General features: G+C 42.9%; 1 long non-coding RNA gene across 2 annotated transcripts in view; it reads right to left on the bottom strand.

Annotated features, from left to right (window-relative positions):
- LOC149979852 (uncharacterized) overlaps positions 1-24,782 on the bottom strand; it is a 581,301-nt gene that overhangs the window by 351,258 nt on the left and 205,261 nt on the right. Inside the window, exon 3 of one of the 2 annotated variants that reach the window (XR_016484686.1) lies at positions 20,352-20,490. The exons of the other annotated variant lie outside the window; for it this stretch is intronic. This is a non-coding gene — a long non-coding RNA (uncharacterized LOC149979852). Of the gene's footprint in view, positions 1-20,351; positions 20,491-24,782 lie in introns of those variants that run through there. 2 annotated transcript variants of the gene reach the window in all.

Below are 24,782 nucleotides of genomic sequence, written 5' to 3'. Positions count from 1 at the left end.
TCTAGTAAGCTTCCGGGTTAGAGTTCCGCACCTTGAAAGCGGCAGCTGTACCGTTTAGCTGAGTGCGATTGTTGCCTGCTTGGGGTTTGTACTTACAGTCACTGTGGGGACGACGTCCTCTATGTACTTATTGTTAAAGCCAGTGACTGATGTGCTGTTCTCCTCAATGCCATGGGAAGAATCCCGGAACACGTTCCAGTCTGTGATAGCAAAACAGTGCTGTAGTTTAGCATCTGCTTCATCTCACCACTTTTTTGTAGACCGAGTCACTGGTGCTTCCTACTTTAATTTTAGCTTGTAAGCAGGAATCAGGAGGATAGAGTTGTGGTCGGATTAACCAAATGGAGGGCGAGGGAGAGGTTTGAACGCGTCTCTGTGTGTAAAGCACAGGTGATCTAGAATTTTGCTTCCCTCTGGTTGCACATTTAACATCTTGAAAGAAATTAGGTAGAACTGATTTAAGTTTCCCTGAATTAAATACTCCGGCCACTAGGAACGCCGCCTCTGTGTGAGTGGTTTCCTGTTTGCTTAGTTCCTTATACAGCTGACTGAGTGCAGTCTTAGTGCCAGCATCCGTGGTGGTAAATAAACAGTCACTAAAAGTATAGCTGAAAACTCTCTAGGCAGGTACTTTGACCTGCAATTTATCACAATATTCTCTACTTCAGGCAAGAAAAATCTAGAGACTTCCTTAGATTTTGTGCACCAGCTGTTGTTTACAAATATGCACAGACCCCCCCCCCCCCCCCCCCCCCCTCATCTTACCGGAGTGTGCTGTTCTATCTTGCCGGTGCAGCGTATATCCCTCTAGCTGAATATCCATATCATCATTCAGCCACGATTCTGTGAAACTTAGGATATTATAGTTTTTTATGTCCCGTTGGTTGGATATTCGTGATCGAACCTCGTCTAATATATTGTCCAATGTTTGCACGTTGGCGTGTAATATTGACGGTAATGGTAGCTTTCCCACTCGCCTTCAGCGGAGCCTCACGAGGCATCCCGCTCTGTGTCCTCTGTACCTGCGTCTCTTCCTCTTGCAAATTACTGGAATGTTGGCCTTGTCGGGTGTTCGGAGAATGTTCTGTGAGTCCTGCTTGTTGAAAAAGATCTTTGTCTCATCCGAGGTGAGTGATCACTGTCCTGATATCCAGAAACTCTTTGTCTAATCCGAGGTGAGTGATCACTGTCCTGATATCCAAACACTCTTTTATTGCCGTAAGACACAGCTGCAGAAACATTAGATACAAAATAAGTTACAAATAACGTAAAAAAAAACACAAAAAAAGTACAATTGGTGCCAACACCTCCTTTGACCACCTTCCATGCTGCCAATGACTGGAACGAATTGCAAAAATCACTGAAGTTGGAGACTTAAATCTCCCTCACTAACTTTAAAACCTCTTTGGGCTAGGGGGCAGTATTTTCACCTCCGGATAAAAAGCGTGCCCAAAGTAAACTGCCTGTTACTCAGGCCCACAAGCTAGGATATGCATGTAATTGGTAGATTTGGATAGAAAACACTCTAACGTTTCTACAACTGTTAAAATAATGTCTGTGAGTATAGCATAACTGAAATGGCAGGCAAAAACCAGAGGACAAACCATCCCCCCCAAAACAAATTCAGCCTACCACTGATTTTAATGGCTGGCACTTTTATTATAAGGCGAAATCCTCCCAAATTGCAGTTCATAGGGCTTCCACTACATGTCAACAGTCTTTAGAAAGAGTTTCAGGCTGGTTTTTGGAAAAATTAGGGAGAAGTTGTAGTTTTTCTAAGTGGCTCCAATTTTGGCTGTGTTTCCATGTGCATGGACAAGAGAGCGCGTTTATCGTTTATTTGCGTATTAGGGTACCTAAGGTTTGATTATAAATGTTGTTTGACTTGTTTGGATAAGTTTATTGGTAACGTTTGGGATTCATTTTGTATGCATTTTGAAGGAGGGAAAACGGTGGATTATGGACTGAAGCGCACCAGCTAAACTGAATTTTTATGGATATAAAGAAGGACTTTATCGAATTTAAAGGACCATTTTTTAATGTAACTGGGCCCTTCTGGAGTGCCAACAGAAGAAGATTTTCAAAGGCAAGGCAAATATTATATCGCTATTTCTGACTCAACTGCCTGGTTGAAAATTATTTGTCATCAGATAATCGCATGGTTTGCTTTCACCGTAAAGCCTTTTTGAAATCTGACACATTGGCTGGATTAACAAGAAGTTAAGCTTTATTTTGATGTATTGAACTTGTGATTTTATGAAAGTTAAATATTTTTAATTCTGTGGTAATATGAATTTTGCGCCCTGCAATTTCACCGGATGGTTTCGAGGTGTGCCGCTAGCGGCACGCCTAGCGGTAACAGGTTTGAACCTCACTAGGGATGTGGGACGGTAGTGTCCCACCTGGCCAACATCCAGTGAAATTGCAGAGCGACAAATTTAAAAACAGAAATATTCATTATAAAAATTCATTAAACATACAAGTGATATACATCGGTTTAAAGATTAACTTCATTTTAATCCAACCACGGTGTCAGATTTCAAAAAGGATTTATGGCGAAAGCATACCATGCGATTATCTGAGAACAGCGCCCCGCAGACAAATCATTACAAACAGTTACCAGCCAAGTATAGGAGTTACCCAAGTCAGAAATAGCAATACAATTAATCACTTACCTTTGGTGATCTTCATATGGTTGCACTGACAAGACTCCCATTTACTCAATAAATGTTTGTTTTGTTCGATAAAGTCCCTCTCTATATCCAAAAACCTCAGTTTTGCTCGCGCGTTTTGTTCCGTAATCCACAGGCTCAAACGCAGTCACAACAGGCAGTCACAACAGGTATCCGTAAAGGTCGTAGAAACATGTCAAACAATGTTTATATTCAATCCTAGCCTAAATAATAGATCATATTTCAACCGGACAATAACGTTGTCCATATAAAAGGTAATCAAAAAAGGCCCGCTCTCGTGTGTGCGCATGAAAATTATCTGGGACACTGTAGGGTCCACTCATTCAGAGTGGTCTTACTCTCTCATTTTTCAGAAAACAAGCCTGAAACTATTTCTAAAGACTGGTAACATCTAGTGGAAGCCATAGGAAGTGCAATTTGAGTCCTAAATCAATGGATACTGTAATGGCATTCAATAGAAAACTACAAACATAAAAAAATCCCATTCCTGGATTGATTTTTCAGTTCTGTTATACTCACAGACACCATTTTAACAGCTTTGGAAACTTTAGAGTGTTTTCTATCCAAATCTACCAATTATATGCATATCCTCACTTCTGGGCCTGAGTAGCAGGAAGTTTACTTTGGGCACGCTTTTCATCTGGAGGTGAAAATAGTGCCCCCTACCCTAGTGAAGTTCAGCATCAGCTGAAGAGCAGCTTACTGATCGCTGCAGCTGTACACAGCCCATCTGTAAACAGCCCATCCAACCAACCTCATCCCATATTTGTTTTTATTTTTCTGCTATTTTGCACACCTGTATTTCTACTTGCACATCATCATCTGCACATCTATCACTCCAGTGTTAATTGCTAAATTGTAATTACTTACTTATTTATTGCCTTACCTCCTTACTACATTTGCACACACTGTTTACTCTTTATTGTGTTATTAACTATGTTTATTTATCCCATGTGTAACTCTGTGTTGTTGTTTTTGTCACACTGCTTTGCTTTATCCTTGCCAGGTCGCAGTTGTAAATGAGAACTTGTTCTCAACTGGCCTACCTGGTTAAATAAAGGTGAAATATATATTTTTTAAATGAGAGCAGATAATAGTTCATTGTTGATCAGTGTAAGTGTTAGGAGAAGCACACAGGGAATATATGTAAACAGATATGAGCCTGGAGCTGTCATGTTTAATCTATAGTACTGACTGTGTCTCTCTAACTCCGGACTCAGATCCTGTACACCCCTTTCAAGTTTACTGATATTATTTAAATACCTCATCTATAATCCACACACATCATCAGATCTGAACCTAGTGAGCATTCTCTCCTCTCGATCAACCCAATACAGTAATGGTTTCATGAATTGTGTTTGCATGTTAATCCCTTGGTAGCATGGACGTTACTCACATTACTGACTAATTTGTTGGTCTAGTATTTTTCTCCCCAGTGTAAGAACCTATGGTATCTCAGCCTAGTCTGTGGTGGTCAGGGGAACTCTGTGTCTTCATGTGTTAAATCGTTCAGGGGTTTCACTGCCATGTGTTTCCTCTCTAGCCAACCCTTTGTGACTGTAATCACTGAACCGCTCCCCTCTTGCCAACCCATTGTGACTGTAATCACTGGACCACTCCCCTCTAGCCAACCCATTGTGACTGTAATCACTGGACCACTCCCTTCTAGCCAACCCATTGTGACTGCAATCACTGGACCACTCCCCTTGAGTGTTTCTGTGTGTTCATACTGGACCTGAACCGTGCACCGACAACTTGATAAATGACCACCTCTCGCTCTCTTGTTCTCTCTCTCTCTCTCTCTCTCTTTCTCATTCTCTCTCTCTGAACAAGATGAATTAGTGATCCCGGATCTTCTCTGTTTATTAATGACCATTCAGACCATCAGTGACTACCTCAGGTCTCAGGGGTCTGCGTGTATGTATGCATGTCTTTGTGTGTGTGTGTTGTCAGGCCTTCCTGTTGTGGCAGGATAGAGATGCCCTCCCTCCTCTCTCCCAGATCTAATAGAATGATTCCTGCTCCAGCCATTGATAAATGGAATCCTAGACGTGAGGCTTTCCATCTGCCATACTGGGCCAGTCTGTTCCGCCCATCTCCAACAATAGTGATTCTATATTAATGGCTGCCAGGAGAACATTTGAGATGTCTACGAGCCGCTTGTGATCAATTGTTCCATTTCCCCTGGTCATTCGCTTCCTGTGTGTTTAGTTTTTATTAGAAAGATGGGAAGGGGGGGTGGAGAGGGAAACAATAACAAGGGAATAAATAGCTTTAGTAATGGAGATTTAGTTACACATTAAACATGTATACTGAACAAAAAATATATACATTAAACGCAAAATGTAAAGTTCATCCCATGTTTCATGGGCCGAAATAACAGATCCCAGAAATGTTCCATTCCATAAAAATCTAATGCACTACCTGGATTCCGTCTTACGTAGCAAAATTTGAAATTGTGATTTTTACTTCAGATAAAAGTAGAGACTCAGAGCTAGAAATGGTATATCATACACGGCATCTGAGGAAACAATGGGAAAGTTATTCTGCTTTGAAAGTCGATCAACTTGTAAACTCAATTTTGAGAAAATCGCCATTGAATGTTTTGCTATCTAGTGAAGAGCTCTTTGTCTACACCCATTCAGCATCGTTCACACCATCTTAAGCTTTAGCCCCACCCATCTCGTTTCACTCTCGCAGCGCACACTTGACGCTCTCTACAATGATTTGTTTACCTCTGGATAACCTGAAAACAGCCTAACCAGTTCTGCTGGCAACAATTTCATTATGCATTTTTGCAGACGTTTACTGACACCGGCATTATTCAACGGGTGTTGTACACACTTCATGTCACATTAGCTAACGAGCCAGCCAGCGTTAGCTAGTTCAACAACAGTGAACAGTGGCAACAATGCCACAGTGCTGAGAGCTAACCAACCATGTTCAATGTTAGCTATCTAACATTAGGTTCTAACTAGAACAGCAAAAGGCTCTGGGAAACTTATAATGTCAGCTAGGGAGCCAGACAACTAATGTTAGCTAGCTACCTAACAACTCCCTTTAGCTTGAAATGAAACCACTTTCTGTCAAAATTAGAAAATGTGTAATATCTGAAAATGTAGCTAGCTAACGCTAGACTATCTTACCTGTACACATTATCGTGCATGGATGCATCTCCCTGTCAGGAATGCCATGCCACGGTTGCCCTTAGATTGAAGATGTCATCCGGAGACAGGTGTTTTCTCCATTTCTTTAGCTATCAAACTTTATTTCAACTGATTTCAATACTTGATCCTCCAGAAAGTGGAGAGGAACCCTTATGCAGCTCCACTACAAAATACATAACATAAAAGCCGCTTTCGACAGGATTACCAACACAGACTGACGAGCTTCTATGGCAGACCGATCAAAACTCCTCTCTCGGGATGTCCAGCCCACTCAGTATCTCAGCCAATCATGGCTAGTGGGAAGGTTGCTTTTTCTGTTGCTTAACCAACAAGGCTTGTAAATGTAACAATTTTATTCGTATTTACAGAAGGCATGCGCATTGGTTATTAACCTCTCTAGGGTAGGGGAGACGCTCACGTCCCACCAGGCCAACATCCGGTGAAACTGCAGAGAGCTAACATTTTAAATACACCATTCGTTGTATTAAACATTCTTGTAAATACATGTATCTTACATCATTGAAAAGATGAACGTCTTATTAATCCAGCCGCTGTGTCAGATTTCAAAAAGGTTTACTGCAAAAGCAACCATGCGATTTTCAGAGGACGGCGCCCCACACACACAATCCATTGAAGATCTTCCTCTGGTGGCAATGCCAAGTGTCCTAAATACACAGTGAATGTTCGTTTTGTTTGATAAAATCCATTTTTATAGCCTAACAAGAAACATTTGTAAACCGGTTGCGTCGTGATTTCCATCTCATTCAACTTTGGACGAAGCGTTCGTGGTAATTACACACACTAAACAAACGTTTATCCAGTCATGGTTGGTTTCATTGCAATCCTCTGGTTGTTACTAACACAACCATACATGATGGTTCTTTTCCCGGGACGTATTGACCGAAACAAACCGATTTGAAGACACCAATCAATGAACTCATTGCACACCAATGGTAGGACCGGTCTATCGTTGATTGACTGTATTTTGGCCCAATGACCACTGATCATATTGAAATCTATCTTGGAAGATAGCCAATGAGCTGAGGTAAACGGCAAAATATGTAATGGTTATATGTTCGAAGGCCAGCCTTTGTCGTAAACTCTGGCATAAAAGAGGTTCATTCACTATTGCAAATCCTACTTGACGGAGCCACGAGTGTTACGCATAGCAGTACATATTCAACAGTATTTTCAACAAGTTTATATATTTAAAATATGCCGAATAAACAGGAAAAGCTAAAACAAAGTCTAGGTATACAGATTTAACCCAAATTATAGAGGAAATTGATCGAGACAGCGAGACAAAGTTTCTTCAGGATGACTCTTTCAGCGAAGCTAGTTTTGCTAGTTTTGACTCCCAGGCGGAAGTAATGTTTCTGCACGGCGAGGATGCAATGCTGGATTGGTAAGTTCTAATGCTGTCATTGTTTGAAATGTAATATTAAATATTATTCATTTGAGATTAAAAAATATATATATATCTTATTTTATTTGCATTATATACAAAGATAATCTGTAATGAAATGTGTAAAGTACACATTGGCAATACTGTGTGTGTGTGTGTGATATATTTTTTAAATTCATTTTTACATAAACTTGGAATGGAACAGCTCTTCAACACAGTGATTATGTTCCCTGTACTCTATATACTGTATATCTGTTTATTTTACGTGTTGATACAGGGCTCATACGTGAAAGTATTGTTACTGATTTTTAAAATCTTTCACAGTGGCAGTGATTCTGATTATCAGCCGCCAATGTCTAGGTGTCCATCTCCCTCTGAAGCTGGTTCATCCAGCTGGACCCCCGCTGTTTCCGGCTCCACACCTACCTGGCCATCTAGAGGTGTGAAGTCAGTGACAAAGAAGCGGAGGTGGGGAAGAGAGAAACCTGCAGACAGAGGGCCAGAGGGTCGTTGGCACACTGTGTTAGAATAAGATGTGGAATCAAATCCACCAGTTTTTAGACCCAAAAGGCAGCCAGGACCTCAACTTGACATGACTGCAAAGTACAGCCCCCTTCAACTTTTTCAACTGTTTTTCACCTGGTCAATTGTTGATTCCCTGGTGGCGAACACCAATAAGTACGGGGCTAAGAAGCAAGCAGGAAAGAAAGAGGCATGGAAGACCATTTCCAGGTCAGACCTTTTCTGCTACTTTTCAATGGTCATTTACATGGGGATGGTGAAGTTGAAAACTCTAAGGGACGACTGGAAAACGTCAGCTCTCTATCAACTGCCTTTCCCCATGACTGTTATGTCTTGTAAAAGGTTTCTGGCTATCTCACGGGCGCTTCACATCAATGACCCAGAAGTTGACGGGGAGAATGACAAGAAGAGAGGCACACCAAGGTTTGATAGGCTCTGTAAAATAAAACCTCTCTACCCCAGCATCGTTGATGCCTGCAAGACTTATTTTCAGCCCACCCAGAACCTGTCCATTGATGAGAGGATGGTAGCCTCAAAGGCCAGAATCAGCCTCAAACAATACATGCGTAACAAACCAACCAAATGGGGTTACAAGCTGTTTGTTTTGGTTGATTCTGTGTGTGCCTACACTTGCGATTTTTTTTGTTTATGAGGAGAAGAACAGTTTTGCTACCGGTAAAGGACTGAGTTATGATTCCGTTACGGAGTTATTGGATTTTCAACTGCTGGGGAAGGGCTACAAACTGTTTGTGGACAACTTCTACACAAGCCCTACCCTGGTAACAGAGCTGAGGAAGCGGGAGGTGTCGGCTTGTGGCACCATTCGTACCAACAGAGTGAGATTTCCAAAGACCAAGGTGAACGACATGCCTAAGCGGGCTGAGCGGGGTACCATGCGATGGATCCGTGAAGATGGCCTGCTGTTTGTGAAGTGGATGGATACCAGAGAGGTGGTCATTTGCTCCAGTATTCACAAGTCCTTCATTGGAGATCACGTTGTCAGGCGTGTGAAGGATGGTGCCGGGGCATGGACCACAAACAATGTCCCCATTCCAGCTGCTGTGAAGGACTACAACAAGAGCATGGGAGGTGTGGACCTGTCAGATGCACTGATAGGATACTACAATGTTCTTCACAAGACCATGAAATGGTACAAAACATTTTTTTATAATTTCATTGACATTGCTGTGGTGAATTCCTTCATCCTCCAGAAGGAAATGGCCAAGAGCTGTGGACAGCCCCCCATCTCACAGCTAGCCTTCAGGGACCTCCTCATCCAGGAGCTTGCTAGCTACATCAAGTCCACTGCAGCACCTTCTGCTCCAACCAGTGGTGTTCACCTGCCCAGATTCATCTCTGCAGGCATGAATGTGCCACAGGGCATAACGAGCACAGTAGGGAGACGTCGTTGTGCCCTTTGTCACAGGAAATGCCCCATCACCTGCACCACCTGTTCAGTAAGCCTCTGCTTTATAGCAGAAAGAGACTGCTATGGGCCATGGCACCAGCATGTGTAGAGGACTGAGGGTCTTCACAATATTGTAAATAGAAAATGTGTAAATAGTTACCCTTGTTATTTGTTTGTTTTATTATTATTTATTTTTTAAATGATTTTTTTCATATACATTTTTTGGGGGTGTGTTAGAATAGCATTTATGTATTTTGTATATGGTTATTTCCTTCAAAATGTATCACTGTACCAATTCGGCCACTTGGGTACATTTGTGTGGGACACCTGGGTGACTTCATGCTCAATGTCATGTAGCTCGCTCATTTTTGAAGATATCTGTCTAAAACTTTGCTCAGCTATTGTTGCCATCTAATGGTCTTCATTCAAACCATCCCCAGCATCCTATCTGTATGTTTGGCTGTTCTTGGTCATTTGAAAGAGGATGCAGCAACAATAAAAAACAGAAAACGTATGTTTATTTCAAATCAAATCAAATTTATTTGTCACATACACATGATTAGCAGATGTTAATGCGAGTGTAGCGAAATGCTTGTGCTTCTAGTTCCGGCAATGCAGTAATAACCAACGAGTAATCTAACCTAACAATTCCAAAACTACTACCTTATACACACAAGTGTAAAGGGATAAAGAATATGTACATAATGATATTTGAATGAGTGATGGTACAGAACGGCATAGGCAAGATGCAGTAGATGGTATTGAGTACAGTATATACATATGAGATGAGTAATGTAGGGTATGTAAACAAAGTGGCATAGTTTAAAGTGGCTAGTGATACATGTATTACATAAAGATGCAGTAGATGATATAGAGTACAGTATATACATATACATATGAGATGAGTAATGTAGGGTATGTACACATTATATTAAGTAGCATTGTTTAAAGTGGCTAGTGATATATTTTACATCAATTTCCATCAATTCCCATTATTAAAGTGGCTGCTCTGTGTGAACTGACAGTTTATTTAGCGCTGGGTAAATGCTCTGTGTGGAACTGACAAAGCATATTGAGTGCTGGGTAAATGTTCTGTGTGGAACTGCCATACTTTATTGAGTGCTGGGTACATGCTCTGTGATGAACTGACATTGTTTATTGAGTGCTGGGTAAATGCTCTGTGTTAAACTGAGATAGTTTATTGAATGCTGGATAAATGTTCTGTGTTAAACTGGCATAGTTTATTGAGTGCTATGTAAATGCTCTGTGTTAAACTGAGATAGTTTATTGAATGCTGGATAAATGTTCTGTGTTAAACTGGCATAGTTTATTGAGTGCTATATAAATGCTCTGTGTTGAACTGACATAGTTTATTGAGTGCTATGTAAAGGCTCTGTGTTGAACTGTCATAGTTTATTGAGTGCTATGTAAATGCTCTGTGTTGAACTGGCATAGTTTATTGAGTCCTGGGTAGATGCTCTGTGTTGATCTGAAAAAGATAGTTGAGTACTGGGTACATGCTCTGTGTTGAATTGACATAGTTTATTGAGTGCTAGGTACATGCTCTGTGTTGATCTGTCATAGTTGATTGAGTGCTAGGTACATGCTCTGTGTTGATCTGTCATAGTTGATTGAGTGCTGGATACATGCTTGTCCTCTGGAACTGATGTTTAGAACCAGTGACATGCTGTGGATGGATCTCTCATCATCTCTCTGAGTGACCCTCTGCACTTATGACCTGCAGCTCAATGCCTGACCTGACCACTATCATGTCACATCAATATCCAGCTCATATTTGCCATCAGATGTCTCACTCAAAAGCCCATAATGGTATTGTGTGTGTAGGTGAATGCATGCATGGTGTGTGTGTGATGTTTCTTCATTGGTCTGAGGAAACATGACACTGATGAGAATGCTTGTAAGACCTCTCTCTTGCTCTCTCTCACTGCCCATCCCAATCCCGTGTGTCGATCACTTCTCCTCTGTCTGTCTCTGTAATGGAAGTGGACAGGGGAGAATTTGCCAGAGAGTCACTAGAGTTTGAGTATCCATTTCTGTGGTTGTATTGCTGCAAATAGAAAGGTTATTCAGGGGAATCTTTTGGTGTGTGTTCCATCTCTGTTACAGTTACAGTGGCAAGAAAAAGTATGTGAACCTTTTGAAATTACCTGGATTACTGCATAAATTGGTCATCAAATGTTATCTGATCTTCATCTAGGTCACAGCAACACACAAACAGTCTGCTTAAACTAATAACACACAAACAATTATACGTTGTCATGTCTTTATTGAACACACCATGTAAACAGTCACAGTGCAGGGTTAAAAAAGTATGTGATCCCTTGGCGTTAATAACTGGTTGACCCTCCTTTGGCAGCAATAACCTCAACCAAACATGTGCTGTACTTGCGGATCAGACCTGCACAACTGTCCGGAGAAATAACTTCTGTTGAGTTTCAATCGGTGGACAGATAGCTATCATTCTGTTGCAAAATGTCTTGATAAACTTGGGAATTCATTTTTCCATCGATGATAGCAAGCTGACCAGGCCCTGAGGCAGCAAAGCAGCTCCAAACCATGATGCTCCCTCCACCATACGTTACAGTTGGGATGGGGTTTTGATGTTGGTGTGCTGTGCCTTTTTTTATCCACACATAGTGTTGTGTTCATTCCAAAACAACTCAACTTTAGTTTCATCTGTCCACAGAATTATTTGCCAATAGCGTTGTGGAACAGAGATGTTTGCATGTTCCAAAGATTTCTGTAAGTCTTTAGCTTAGACTCTAGGATTCTTCTTAACCTCATTGAGCATTCTGTGCAGTGCTCTTGAAGTCATCTTTGCAGGATGGCCACTCCTAGGGAGAGAAGCATCGGTGCTGAACTATCTTCATTTATAGACAATTTGTCTTACCGTGGACTGATGAACATCAAGGCTTTTAGAGATACATTTGTAACCCTTTTCAGCTTTATGCAAGTCAACAATTCTTAATCTTGGTTCTTCTTAGATCTCTTTTGTTCGAGGCAAGGTTCACATCAGGCAATGCTTCTTGTGAATAGCAAAGTCACATTTTGAGAGTGTTTTTTTACAGAGCAGGGCAGCTCTAACAAACATTTCCAATCTCGTCTTAATGATTGGACTCCAGGTTAGCTGACTCCTGATAGCTTTTGGAGAAGTCATTAACCTAGGGGTTCACATACTTTTTCCAACCTACACTGTGAATGTTTAAATTATGTATTCAATATATACAAGAAAAATACAATAATTTGTGTGTTATTAATTTAAGCAGACTGTGTTTGTCTATTGGTGTGACTTAGATGAAGATCAGATCTAATTTTATGACCAATTTATGCAGAAATCCAGATAATTCCAAAGGGTTCACATACTTTTTCTTGCCACTGTACTTTTAAACATTGCACCCTCTATCATTAAGAGCAGGCCCAAACCCAGGGCTGGTGACCGCTGCCCTAGCAAGAGAGATCAGTACCCCCTTAAGTGTTTGTCTGAACTGAACTTTAACCCTACAGCCCTCTTCTACCTGCTCTGGAATAATATGCTGCTGACTGCTTTTTCCCAGCAAGAAGACCTTGAGACCTCTCTCTCTATACTAACTTATGGTAAACATCATTGGCAGGTATCCTGGGGGGTAGGAGCGGTGAGCCATTAACCGAAAGGTTGCTGGATCGAATCCCCAAGCTGACAAGCTGTCATTCTACACCTAAGCAAGGCAGTTAACCTCCAACAGCCAATGACAGCAGCCCCCTGCACCTCCCTGATTCAGAGGGGTTGTGTTAAATGAGGAAGACATTTCAGTTGAATGCATTCAGTTGTACAACTGACTAGGTATCCCTCTTTCTCTGCCATTTACATTTTAGTTATTTAGCAGACGCTCTTATCCAAAGCGACTAACAGGTTAAGATCATTGCTCAAGGGCACATCAACAGATTTTTCACCTAGTCGGCTCTGGGAATCGAACCAGCAAACTTTTGATTACTGGCCCAACACTCTTAACCACTGGGCTACTCAGTCATTTCTCCCTGATCATGTGCATCTGGAAGTGTGAGAAGAGAGCGTGAGAGCGTCTATAAATGTGTCTGTACGTGAGTCTGTCTGTGTGTGTGTTTGTGTGATTTGCTCTGTGTGTGGCTGGCATTATCTTGTTGTGCTGATGTGGACTAATGCATGTTATCTGTCCTCTTTAGAGGGCCCTGATAAGGACTGCCCTCTGTGGTGCATCAAAACAGGAAGCCCTTCTCTCACTCGTGTGTGTGTGTTCATCTGTATGCATACCATAGACGCACCTCTCTTGCTTTCTCAGTCTCTTTTTCTCCCTCCGTTCTCTTTCATTCAATCATTATCTCATGTCGTTTGAATTCTCCTCCTGCTTCCCCTTACCACCCGCTCCTCTCCATACCATCCTTATCCCTCTCTCTCCTTCGCCCACTCCACCCCTTTCTCTGTTGCCTCTTTCATCTGAAGGGTAGACTTTAAGCATCCTAGATGTTGAGAGATGTTGTTTCTCTGCCACTCCCCTCTGGTATGCTCACAGGAATAGTGTGGGCCGCTGCTCTCCTGGTGAAATCTGTTTCTCTCTCTGTGTGTGTGTGTGTGTGTGTGTGTGTGTGTGTGTGTGTGTGTGTGTGTGTGTGTGTGTGTGTGTGTGTGTGTGTGTGGTCATGCTTACATATTTGTTTCCCCTACACACCGCCCTAAGGGGTAATGTAAATCCATACAATCTCCACTGGTTTTACAATCTCAGATTACTGAGTATGACAGAGGCAGAGCAGTGTGGGTGATGCAAATATAAACACATTTTTATTTTCTAAGTCGGAAGTTTACATACACCTTAGCCAAATACATTTGAACTCAGTTTTTCACAATTCCTGACATTTAACCCTAGTAAACATTCCCTGTCTTAGGTCAGTTAGGATCACCACTTTATTTGAAGAATGTGAAATGTCAGAATTATAGTAGAGAGAACGATTTATTTATTTCATCACATTCACAGTGGGTCAGAAGATGACCTACAATCAATTAGTATTTGGTAACATTGCTTTTTAAATTGTTTAACTTTGGTCAAACGTTTCGGGTAGCCTTCCACAAGCTTCCCAAAATAAGTTGGGTGAATTTTGGCCCATTCCTCCTGACAGAGCTGGTGTAACTGAGTCAGGATTGTTGGCCTCCTTGCTCGCACACGCTTTTTCAGATCTGCCCACAAATATTCTATGGGATTGAGGTCATGGCTTTGTGAAGGCAACTCAAACGCCTTGACTTTGTTGTCCTTAACTAGAAAGTTGGGGCACCACAAAATAATGGTTATAGAGCTGATATCTTACAAGTAAACTCTTAATGACTCCAACCTAAGTGTATGTAAACTTCTGACTTCAACTGCATACATTTAGTAGTTGATATCTTCATATGATGTGAACAACACATTTTTAAAAGATGACCGTTTTTCTGCGATATCTGCTACAGGTGTACTACACATGTTCTAGCTAGACGTTGTTAGCGACTGTATTAACGACTGTGGTAAACCTTAGTGTCTCACATTGATATGAGTTTTCTTAAACTGGAGACAAACAAGATTATAAATACAGATCATGTAGTTAGTTACCTGTTCGCTCATTTGGGTTTTCTGGTGAGAGTAAATAATGCCAAAAGCATGGCACCTCATCTAAAGGTAGATAGTGACTGCCTGTCTGCCTGTTTCTCTGTCTGTCTACCTCCCTGTCTGTCTGCCTGCCTCCCTGTCTGTCTGTATCCCTTCCTGTCTCTCTGTCTGTCTACCTGCTTCTCTGCCTGTCTCTCTGAGTGTGTGTGTGTGTGTGTGTGTCTCTCTCTGTGTGTGTGTGTGTGTGTGTGTGTGTGTGTGTGTATATGAAGGTTCAGTCCTTCCACACCTTTCCATCATCACCCCTCATGCTCAACTCCACTACTACTGTATATTTTCTGTCAGTTGGAGAAACCTTTTAAAATGCCTACATTGGCATGATGATTGAAAGTTATTGAACATATCTAATATTGTTATTGCCCAGATCCAAAACCCAATGCATACCAACAGTTTTATCTAACTTAAGTGTGTGTTCTCTCCTCAACCCCATCATCTCTTAACAAACCTTAAAAGGTGTATTTTAGGCTCTGTTAGTCCAGTCTAGTCCAGTTCAGGAGACTCAGTGTTTCTGCCTTGGCTTCCCCGCTCTCTTTCAGGGTTCTTGGTAATGGTACACACACACACACACACACACACACACACACGCTTGTCTCTTCCCCATATCCACAGAAACCCCCCTCACACCTTCCCTATCCTACCCAATGTGGTCGTAATAAAGAGCTATTTCTCTATAGTGTGTCTCTTATTGCAGGGTTTTCTCCCCCTGGCATTAATATACCATTGATTTGGAGAGATAATAACACACTTTACGACTCTGTACTCAGCTGAGTGTGTGTTTATGTTTGTGTCTCAGTTAAATTATATTTTTTTTCTAGGCTCTGTTCAACATTTTATTTTCATTTCTCCCTCCAGGACAAAACACAGCACTTTATGAATGTTTCTCTGTGATATTGCTCTATCATTTTTCCAGGGTCAGGGAAGATGGGTTTTGCGGGTCATGGCTATTGGCCGTGGGCTGAGGGAAGAAAGGCTGTTTTGTGGTGAAAGTCTTTCAAATCAGATTCTGAGCTGCTAATACCATCATCAGGTCTCATTGTATTTGTCACCCTAGATATCAAGCAGTCGACAGCACTCTATAGAACTCCCCAAGGTAAATCAAATCAAATCAAATTGTATTTGTCACATACACATGGTTAGCAGATGTTAATGCGAGTGTAGCGAAATGCTTGTGCTTCTAGTTCCGACAATGCAGTAATAACCAACGAGTAATCTAGCTAACAATTCCAAAACTACTACCTTATACACACAAGTGTAAAGGGATAACGAATATGTACATAAAGATATATGAATGAGTGATGGTACAGAGCGGCATAGGCAAGATGCAGTAGATGGTATAGAGTACAGTATATACATCTGAGATGAGTATGTAAACAAAGTGGCATAGTTTAAAGTGGCTAGTGATACATGTATTACATAAAGATACAGTAGATGATTTAGAGTACAGTATATCCGTATACATATGCGATAAATAATGTAGGGTATGTAAACATTATATTAAGTAGCAGTGTTTAAAGTGGCTAGTGATATATTTTACATCAATTCCCATCAATTCCCATTATTAAAGTGGCTGGAGTTTAGTCAGTGTGTTTTCAGCAGCCACTCAATGTTAGTGTTGGCTGTTTAACAGACTGATGGCCTTGAGATAGAAGCTGTTTTTCAGTCTCTCGGTCCCAGCTTTGATGCACCTGTACTGACCTCGCCTTCTGGATGATAGCGGGGTGAACAGGCAGTGGCTCGGGTGGTTGTTGTCCTTGATGATCTTTATGGCCTTCCTGTGACATCGGGTGGTGTAGGTGTCCTGGAGGGCAGGTAGTTTGCCCCCGGTGATGCGTTGTGCAGACCTCACTACCCTCTGGAGAGCCTTACGGTTGAGGGCGGAGCAGTTGCCGTACCAGGCGGGTATACAGCCCTGAGGTTGAAGAGGCGCTGCTGCGCCTTCTTCACGATGCTGTCTGTGTGGCTGGACCAATTCAGTTTGTCTGTGATGTGTACGCCGAGGAACTTAAAACTTACTACCCTCTCCACTACTGTTCCATCTGCTGTTTCCTGAAGTCCAGAATCATCTCCTTAGTTTTGTTGACATTGAGTGTGAGGTTATTTTCCTGACACCACACTCCGAGGGCCCTCACCTCCTCCCTGTAGGCCGTCTCGTCGTTGTTGGTAATCAAGCCTACCACTGTTGCGTCGTCCGCAAACTTGATGATTGAGTTGGAGGCGTGCGTGGCCACGCAGTCGTGGGTGAACAGGGAGTACAGGAGAGGGCTCAGAACGCACCCTTGTGGGGCCCCAGTGTTGAGGATCAGCGGGGTGGAGATGTTGTTACCTACCCTCACCACCTGGGGGCGGCCCGTCAGGAAGTCCAGTACCCAGTTGCACAGGGCGGGGTCGAGACCCAGGGTCTCGAGCTTGATGACGAGCTTGGAGTTTACTATGGTGTTGAATGCCGAGCTGTAGTCGATGAACAGCATTCTCACATAGGTATTCCTCTTGTCCAGATGGGTTAGGGCAGTGTGCAGTGTGGTTGAGATTGCATCGTCTGTGGACCTATTTGGGCAGTAAGCAAATTGGAGTGGGTCTAGGGTGTCAGGTAGGGTGGAGGTGATATGGTCCTTGACTAGTCTCTCAAAGCACTTCATGATGACGGAAGTGAGTGCTAAGGGGCGGTAGTCGTTTAGCTCAGTTACCTTAGCTTTCTTGGGAACAGGAACAATGGTGGCCCTCTTGAAGCATGTGGGAACAGCAGACTGGGATAGGGATCGATTGAATATGTCCGTAACCACACCAGCCCTCTGGTCTGCGCATGCTCTGAGGGCGCGGCTGGGGATGCCGTCTGGGCCTGCAGCCTTGCGAGGATTAACACGTTTATATGTTTTACTCACCTCGGCTGCAGTGAAGGAGAGTCCTCATGTTTTGGTTGTGGGCCGTGTCAGTGGCACTGTATTGTCCTCAAAGCGGGCAAAAAAGTTATTTAGTCTGCATGGGAGCAAGGCATCCTGGTCCGTGACTGGGCTGGTTTTCTTTTTGTAATCCGTGATTGACTGTAGACCCTGCCACATACCTCTTGTGTCTGAGCCGTTGAATTGCGATTCTACTTTGTCTCTATACTGACGCTTAGCTTGTTTGATTGCCTTGCGGAGGGAATAGCTACACTGTTTGTATTCGGTCATGTTTCCGGTCACCTTGCCCTGATTAAAAGCAGTGGTTCGCGTTTTCAGTTTCACACGAATGCTGCCATCAATCCACGGTTTCTGGTTTGGGAATGTTTTAATCGTTGCTATGGGAACGACATCTTCAACGCACGTTCTAATGAACTCGCTCACCGAATCAGCGCATTCGTCAATGTTGTTGTCTGACGCAATACGAAACATATCCCAGTCCACATGATGGAAGCAGTCTTGGAGCGTAGAATCAGATTGGTCGGACCAGCGTTGAACAGACCTCAGCGTGGGAGACAGGCTCCAAACACAAACACATCCCAGGGCGTTAGAAGACTTTGTATCTTAAAGTAAAATGCAACTACCTTTGTTTTAGGCTAAACAAACCTATTGGTGGTGAAAAGCATGGCTATGTCGTTAATTATTAAGTCACTCCGGATAAGAGCGACTGCTAAATGTCTCAAATGGAAATGCACACTAAGATTATAATACAAGGCCGGAATTTGTATGTAGCTATAGAAAGCTCTTACTGTACCACACAGACACACACACATCCTTGCCGCATCCTCCTCAAACACACATACACACACAGTCCGAGCACAGTTCATGGGGTTTTTATGTTTCTGACAGTTCTCTTACAGAAATAGTTGTTCTATATTTTTTTCCTCTTCTTTTGCAGTAATTGATTTGAGCATTACCAACTACAAGGGCATCCCACAGAATAAACTGGGATTTTAAAACCTTGGATGAGAGCGTCCTTAAAACCTCTTCGTAGAAACATGTCAAATGTTTTTTTTATAATCAATCCTCAGGTTGTTTTTACAATAAATAATCTATAATATTTCAACCGGGCAGTAGCCTTTTCAAGAGGAGAGAGAGAGAAAAGGTCTGCTCCAAGCTGCTCGTGCATGCAAAACTCTGGGGACACACAGCTATCCACTGACGCGATGTGATCATTCTTGCTCATTTTTCTGTGTCTAAAGACTGTTCACACCTTGTGGAAGCTATAGGGAAGAAATCTGGTTGATATCCATTTAAATGGAGGACAGGCTTGTAATGGAACAGAGAGGTTTCAAAATAACAGCATTTCCTGGATGGATTTTCCTCAGGTTTTCGCCTGCAATATCAGTTATTTTATACTCACACACAATATTTTGACAGTTTGGGAAACTTTAGAATGTTTTCTATCCCAATATGCTAATTATATGCATATTCCAGCTTCTGGGCCTGAGAAATAGGCAGTTTCATTTGGGAACGTTTTTCATCCAAACATCAAAATACTGCCCCCTAGTCTCAAGAGGTATTAAATCAAAAAATAAGTTTTATCTAACAGTAATCTAAGAATTCCACAACAACTACCTAATACACACAAATCTAAGTAAAGGGATGAAATAATATATACATGTAAATATATGGATGAGCGATGTAGGTGTCCTGGAGTGCAGATAGTTTGCCACCGGTGATGAGTTGTGCAGACTGCATTACCCCCTGGAGAGCCTTGCGGTGCAGTTGCCGTACCAGGCGGTGGTACTGCCCAACAGGATGCTCTCAAATGTGCATCTGTAAAAGTTTGTGAGGGTTTTAGGTGACAAGCCAAATGTTCTCAGCCGCCTGAGATTGAAGAGATGCTGTTGTGCCTTCTTCAACACACTGCCTGTGTGGTAGGACCATTTCAGGTTGTCTGTGATGTGTACGCCAAGGAACATAAAACTTTCCACCTTCTCCACTGCCGTCCTGTCTGTGGATAGGGGGATGCTCACTCCGCTGTTTCCTGAAGTTCACAATCATCTCCTTTGTTTTGTTGATGTTGAGTGAGAGGTTGTTTTCCTGACACCATACTCCGAGGGCCCTCACCTCCTCTCTGTAGGCTGTCTCGTCGATGTTGGTAATCAAGACCACCAAATCAAATCAAATGTATTTCTAAAGCCCTTCTTACATCAGCTGATATCTCAAAGTTCTGTACAGAAACCCAGCCTAAAACCCCAAACAGCAAGCAATGTAGGTGTAGAAGCATGGTGGCTAGGAAAAACTCCCTAGAAAGGCCAAAACCTAGGAAGAAACCTAGAGAGGAACCAGGCTATGAGGGGTGGCCAGTCCTCTTCTGGCTGTGCCGGGTGGAGATTATAACAGGACATGGCAAAGATGTTCAAATGTTCATAGATGACCAGCAGGGTCAAATAATAATAATAACAGTGGTTGTCGAGGATGCCTCAGGTCAGCACCACAGGAGTGAATGTCAGTTGGCTTTTCATAGCCGATCATTCAGAGTATCTTTACCGCTCCTGCTGTCTCTAGAGAGTTGAAAACAGCAGGTCTGGGACAAGTAGCACGTCCGGTGAACAGGTCAGGGTACCATCGCCGCAGGCAGCACATTGGAGCAGAACTGGAGCAGCAGCACGGCCAGGGGGACTGGGGACAGCAAGGAGTCATCATGCCAGGTAGTCCTGAGGCATGGTCCTAAAGCTCAGGTCCTCCGAGAGAGAGAAATAAATAATTAGAGAGAGCATACTTAAATTCACACTGGATAAGACAGGAGAAATAATCCAGATATAACAGACTGACCCTAGCCCCCTCGACACATAAACTACTGCAGCATAAATACTGGAGGCTGAGACAGGAATTGTCAGGAGACACTGTGGACCCGTCTGACGATATCCACAGACAGGGCCAAACAGCAAGGATATAACCCCACCCACTTTGCCAAAGCACAGCCCCCACACCACTAGAGGGATATCTTCAACCACCAACTTACCATCCTGAGACAAGGCCGAATATAGCTCACAAAGATCTCCATCACAGCACAACCCAAGGCGAGGCGCCAACCCAGACAGGAAGATCACGTCAGTGACTCAACCCACTCAAGTAGCGCACCCCTCCTAGGGATGGCATGGAAGAGCACCAGTAAGCCAGTAACTCAGCCCCTGTAATAGGGTTAGAGGCAGAGAATCCCAGTGGAGAGAGGGGGACGGCTGATGTGTCATCTGAAAACATGATGATTGAGTTGAAGGAGTGCAGTCATGTGTGAACAGGGAGGGCTGAGCATGCACCCTTGTGCATCCCAGTAATCCCAGTGATCCCAGTGTTGAGGATCAGCGAATTGGAGATTATGTTTCCAACCTTCACCACTTTTGGGTGGCCCGTCAGGAAGTCCAGGACCCAATTGCACAGGGCGGGGTTAAGACCCAGGGCCTCAAGCTTAATGATGAGCTTGGAGGGTACTATGGTGTTGAATGCTGAGCTGTATTCAATGAATAGCATTCTTACATAGGTATTCTTCTTGTCCAGATGGAATAGGGCAGTGTGATGGCGATTGCATCGTCTGTGGACCTATTGGGGCAGTAAGCAAATTGAAGTGGGTTTAGGGTGGCAGGTAAGGTGGAGGTGATATGATATGAGGTGATAGTCTCTCATAGCACTTCATGATGACAGAAGTGGTCGTTCAGTTACCTTTGCCTTCTTGGGTACAGGAACAATGGTGGCCATCTTGAAGCATGTGGGGACTGCAGACTGGGATAGGGATTGATTGAATGTGTCCGTAAACACACCAGCCAGCTGGTCCGTGCATGCTCTGAGGACGCGGCTAGGGATGCCATCTGGGCCGGAAGCCTTGCGAGGGTTAACACGTTTAAATGTCTTACTCACGTCTGCCACGGAGAAGAAGGCCCCGCAGTCCTTGGTTGCAGGCCTCGGTGGTATTGTATTATCCTCAAAGCGAGCAAAGAAGGTTTTTAGTTTGTCTGGAAGCAAGACTTTGGTGTCCGTGACATGGCTGGTTTTCTTTTTGGAGTCTGTGATTGACTGTAGACCCTGCCACTGTTTGTATTGTGTCTGAGTCGTTGAATTGTGACTTCACTTTGTCCTTATACCGACTATCCCCTTGTTTGATTGCCTTGCGGAGGGAATAACCACACTGTTTGTATTCAGCAGTATTCCCAGTCATCTTTCCGTGTTTAAATTTGGTGGTTCGCGCATTCAGTTTTGCGCGAATGCCGCCATCTATCCACGGTTTCTGGTTAGGGTAGGTTTTAATAGTCACAGTGAGTACAACATCTCCAATGTACTTTCTTATAAACTCAGTCACCGAATCAACCTATAAATCAATATTTTTCTCTGAGGCGGCCCTGAACATTTCCCAGTCTGCTTGATCAAAGCAATCTTGAAGTGTGGATTTCGATAGGTCAGACCAGCGTTGAATAGTTCTTGTCATGGTTACATCCTGTTTGAGATTCTGCCTATGGGACGGGAGGAGCGAAATGGAGTCGTGGTCAGGGGAGGGCTTTGCATGCATCGCGGAAGTTAGAGTAGCAGTGATCCAGTGTATTGCCCGCACGAGTGCTACAATCAATATGCTGATAGAATTTAAGAAGCCTTGTTCTCAAATTTGCTTTGTTCAAATCCCCAGCTATATGGTTTCCAGTTTGCATAGTCTAATAAAGTTCCTTGAGGGCCATCATGGTAACGGCAAGAGAATTCTCTTGGGAGATAATATGGTCGACATATGATTGTAAGGAATTCTAGCTCAGGGGAACAAAAGGACTTGAGTTCCTGTATGTTGTTACAATTACACCATGAGTCGTTAACCATGAAACATACACCCTCACACTTCTTCCCATCAAGAATCCCGGTGGCTGTATCAACTCCGACAACATATCCAGAGAAAACCATGTTCCCGTGAAACAGAGTGTGTTACAATCCCTTACGTCTCTCTGGAAAGCAACCCTTGCTCTAATTTCTTATACCTTGTCATCTAGAGACTGGACTTTGGCAAGTAATATACTCGGAAGTGGTGGGTGGTGTGCACGCCTCTGAAATCTGACCAGGAGGCCGCTCTGTCTACCTCTTCTGTGGGATCAGATCAAATGCCCTGGGTGGTGGTGCGAACAAAGATCCACTGCGGGAAAGTCGTATTCCTGGTCGTAATGTTGGTAAGTTGACGTCGCTCTGATATCCAATAGTTTTTCCCGGCTGTATGTAATGTCTCTTAAGATTTTCTGGACTAACAATGACGGAAATAATACATAAAAAAAAAATATGGCTTAGGACTAGAAGTGAGGCGTTACAGTTAGTGCATTCATATTAAGATTCCCTACAAGGCCAAAAGTAGGTGTAAACCTGCTCATCGAAAATCTTTTTCCAAATCATGGGCATTAATATGGAGTTGGTTCCCCCTTTGCAGCTATAACAGCCTCCACTCTTCTGGAAAGGCTTTCCACTAGATGTTGGAACATTGCTGCAGGGACTTACTGCCATTCAGCCACAAGAGGTCGGCAACTGATGTTGGGGGATAAGGCCTGGATCAAGGTTGGCATTCCAATTCATCCCAAAGGTGTTTGATTGGGTTGACCTTGCTTTTTGCACTGGGGCATTGTCATGCACTGGGGCATTGTCATGAAATAGGAAAGGGCCTTCCCCAAACTGTTGTCACAAAGTTGGAAGCTCAGAATCATCTAGAATGTCATTGTATGCTGTAACATTGAGATTTCACGTAGCTGGAACTAAACGACCCCAGACCATTATTCCTCCTGGTTGTGTTATTCCTCCAGGTTGTGTTCTACTGGCATCAACCCGAGATTCATCCATTGGACTGCCAGATGGTGAAGCATGATGCATCACTCCAGAGAAAGAGTTTCCACTGCTCCAGAGTCCAATGGCGGCGAGCTTAACACCACCTGGTGATCTTAGGCTTGTGTGCGTCTGCCCTGCCGCTTAATGAAGCTTCCGATTTAATAGTTATTGAGCTGAAGTTGCTTCCAGAGGCCGTTTGGAACTTGGTAGTGAGTGTTGTAACTGGGTTGACCTATTAGCAGGGTTTCATTTGGAGAGAGAGGGGAGAAAAAGGTCAAGGCATAGTGTAGATCTGGTGTGAACGGGACCAGTGGACTCAATAGGCCAAGGGAATGAGATGCAAGTGTCGTCAAAGTGGTTGAAAAGTCAATCACAGAGAGGGAGTAGGGAGGGAGTGGAAGATTAGCGGTACCGTCCCACCTGGCCAACATCCGGTGAAATTGCAGGGCGCAAAATTCAAACTACAGAATTATAAATATTTAACTTTCATAAAATCACAAGTGTAATACATCAAAATCAAGATTAACTTCTTGAAGTTATTCTTGGCGCACCCATCCCGTTAGCGGAATCATTTTCGTCAACATCCGCTGAATTGCAGAGCTCCAAATTCAAATTAAATTACTAAAAATATAAAATTTTCATGAAATCGCAAGTGCAATATAGCAAAACACAGTTTAGCTTGTTGTTAATCCACCTGGCGTGTCAGATTTAAAAAAAGCTTTATGGCAAAAGCAAACCAAGCGTTTATGTAAGGACATCTTTCTCAGCAGACAAAACATTACAAACTGCTAGCAGCAAAGTAGATTGGTCACGAAAGCCAGAAAAGCAATAAAATGAATCGCTTACCTTTGATGATCTTTGAATGTTTGCATTCACGAGACTCTCACTTACAAAATAAATGTTCCTTTTGTTCCATAAAGATTATTTTTATATCCAAAATACCTCAATTTGGTTGGCGCGTTATGTTCAGTAATCCACAGGCTCGAGCTGTCACGACGGGCAGACGAAAATTCCAAATAGTATCCGTAAAGTTCGTAGAATCATGTCAAACGTTTTTTATAATCAATCCTCACGTTGTTTTTACAATAAATAATAAATAATATTTCACCCGGACCGTAGCTTTTTCAATAGGAGAGAGAGAGAGAGAGAGAAAATGTCTGCTCCAAGCTGATGGCACATGCAAAACTCTGCTGGCACC

This window comes from Oncorhynchus mykiss, chromosome 11, assembly GCF_057628025.1.
Source record: "Oncorhynchus mykiss isolate SJ-2025 chromosome 11, ASM5762802v1, whole genome shotgun sequence".
NCBI lineage: Eukaryota > Metazoa > Chordata > Actinopteri > Salmoniformes > Salmonidae > Oncorhynchus > Oncorhynchus mykiss.
Note: the sequence above shows the minus strand (reverse complement) of the source record. Positions and strands in the feature narration are given on the sequence as shown.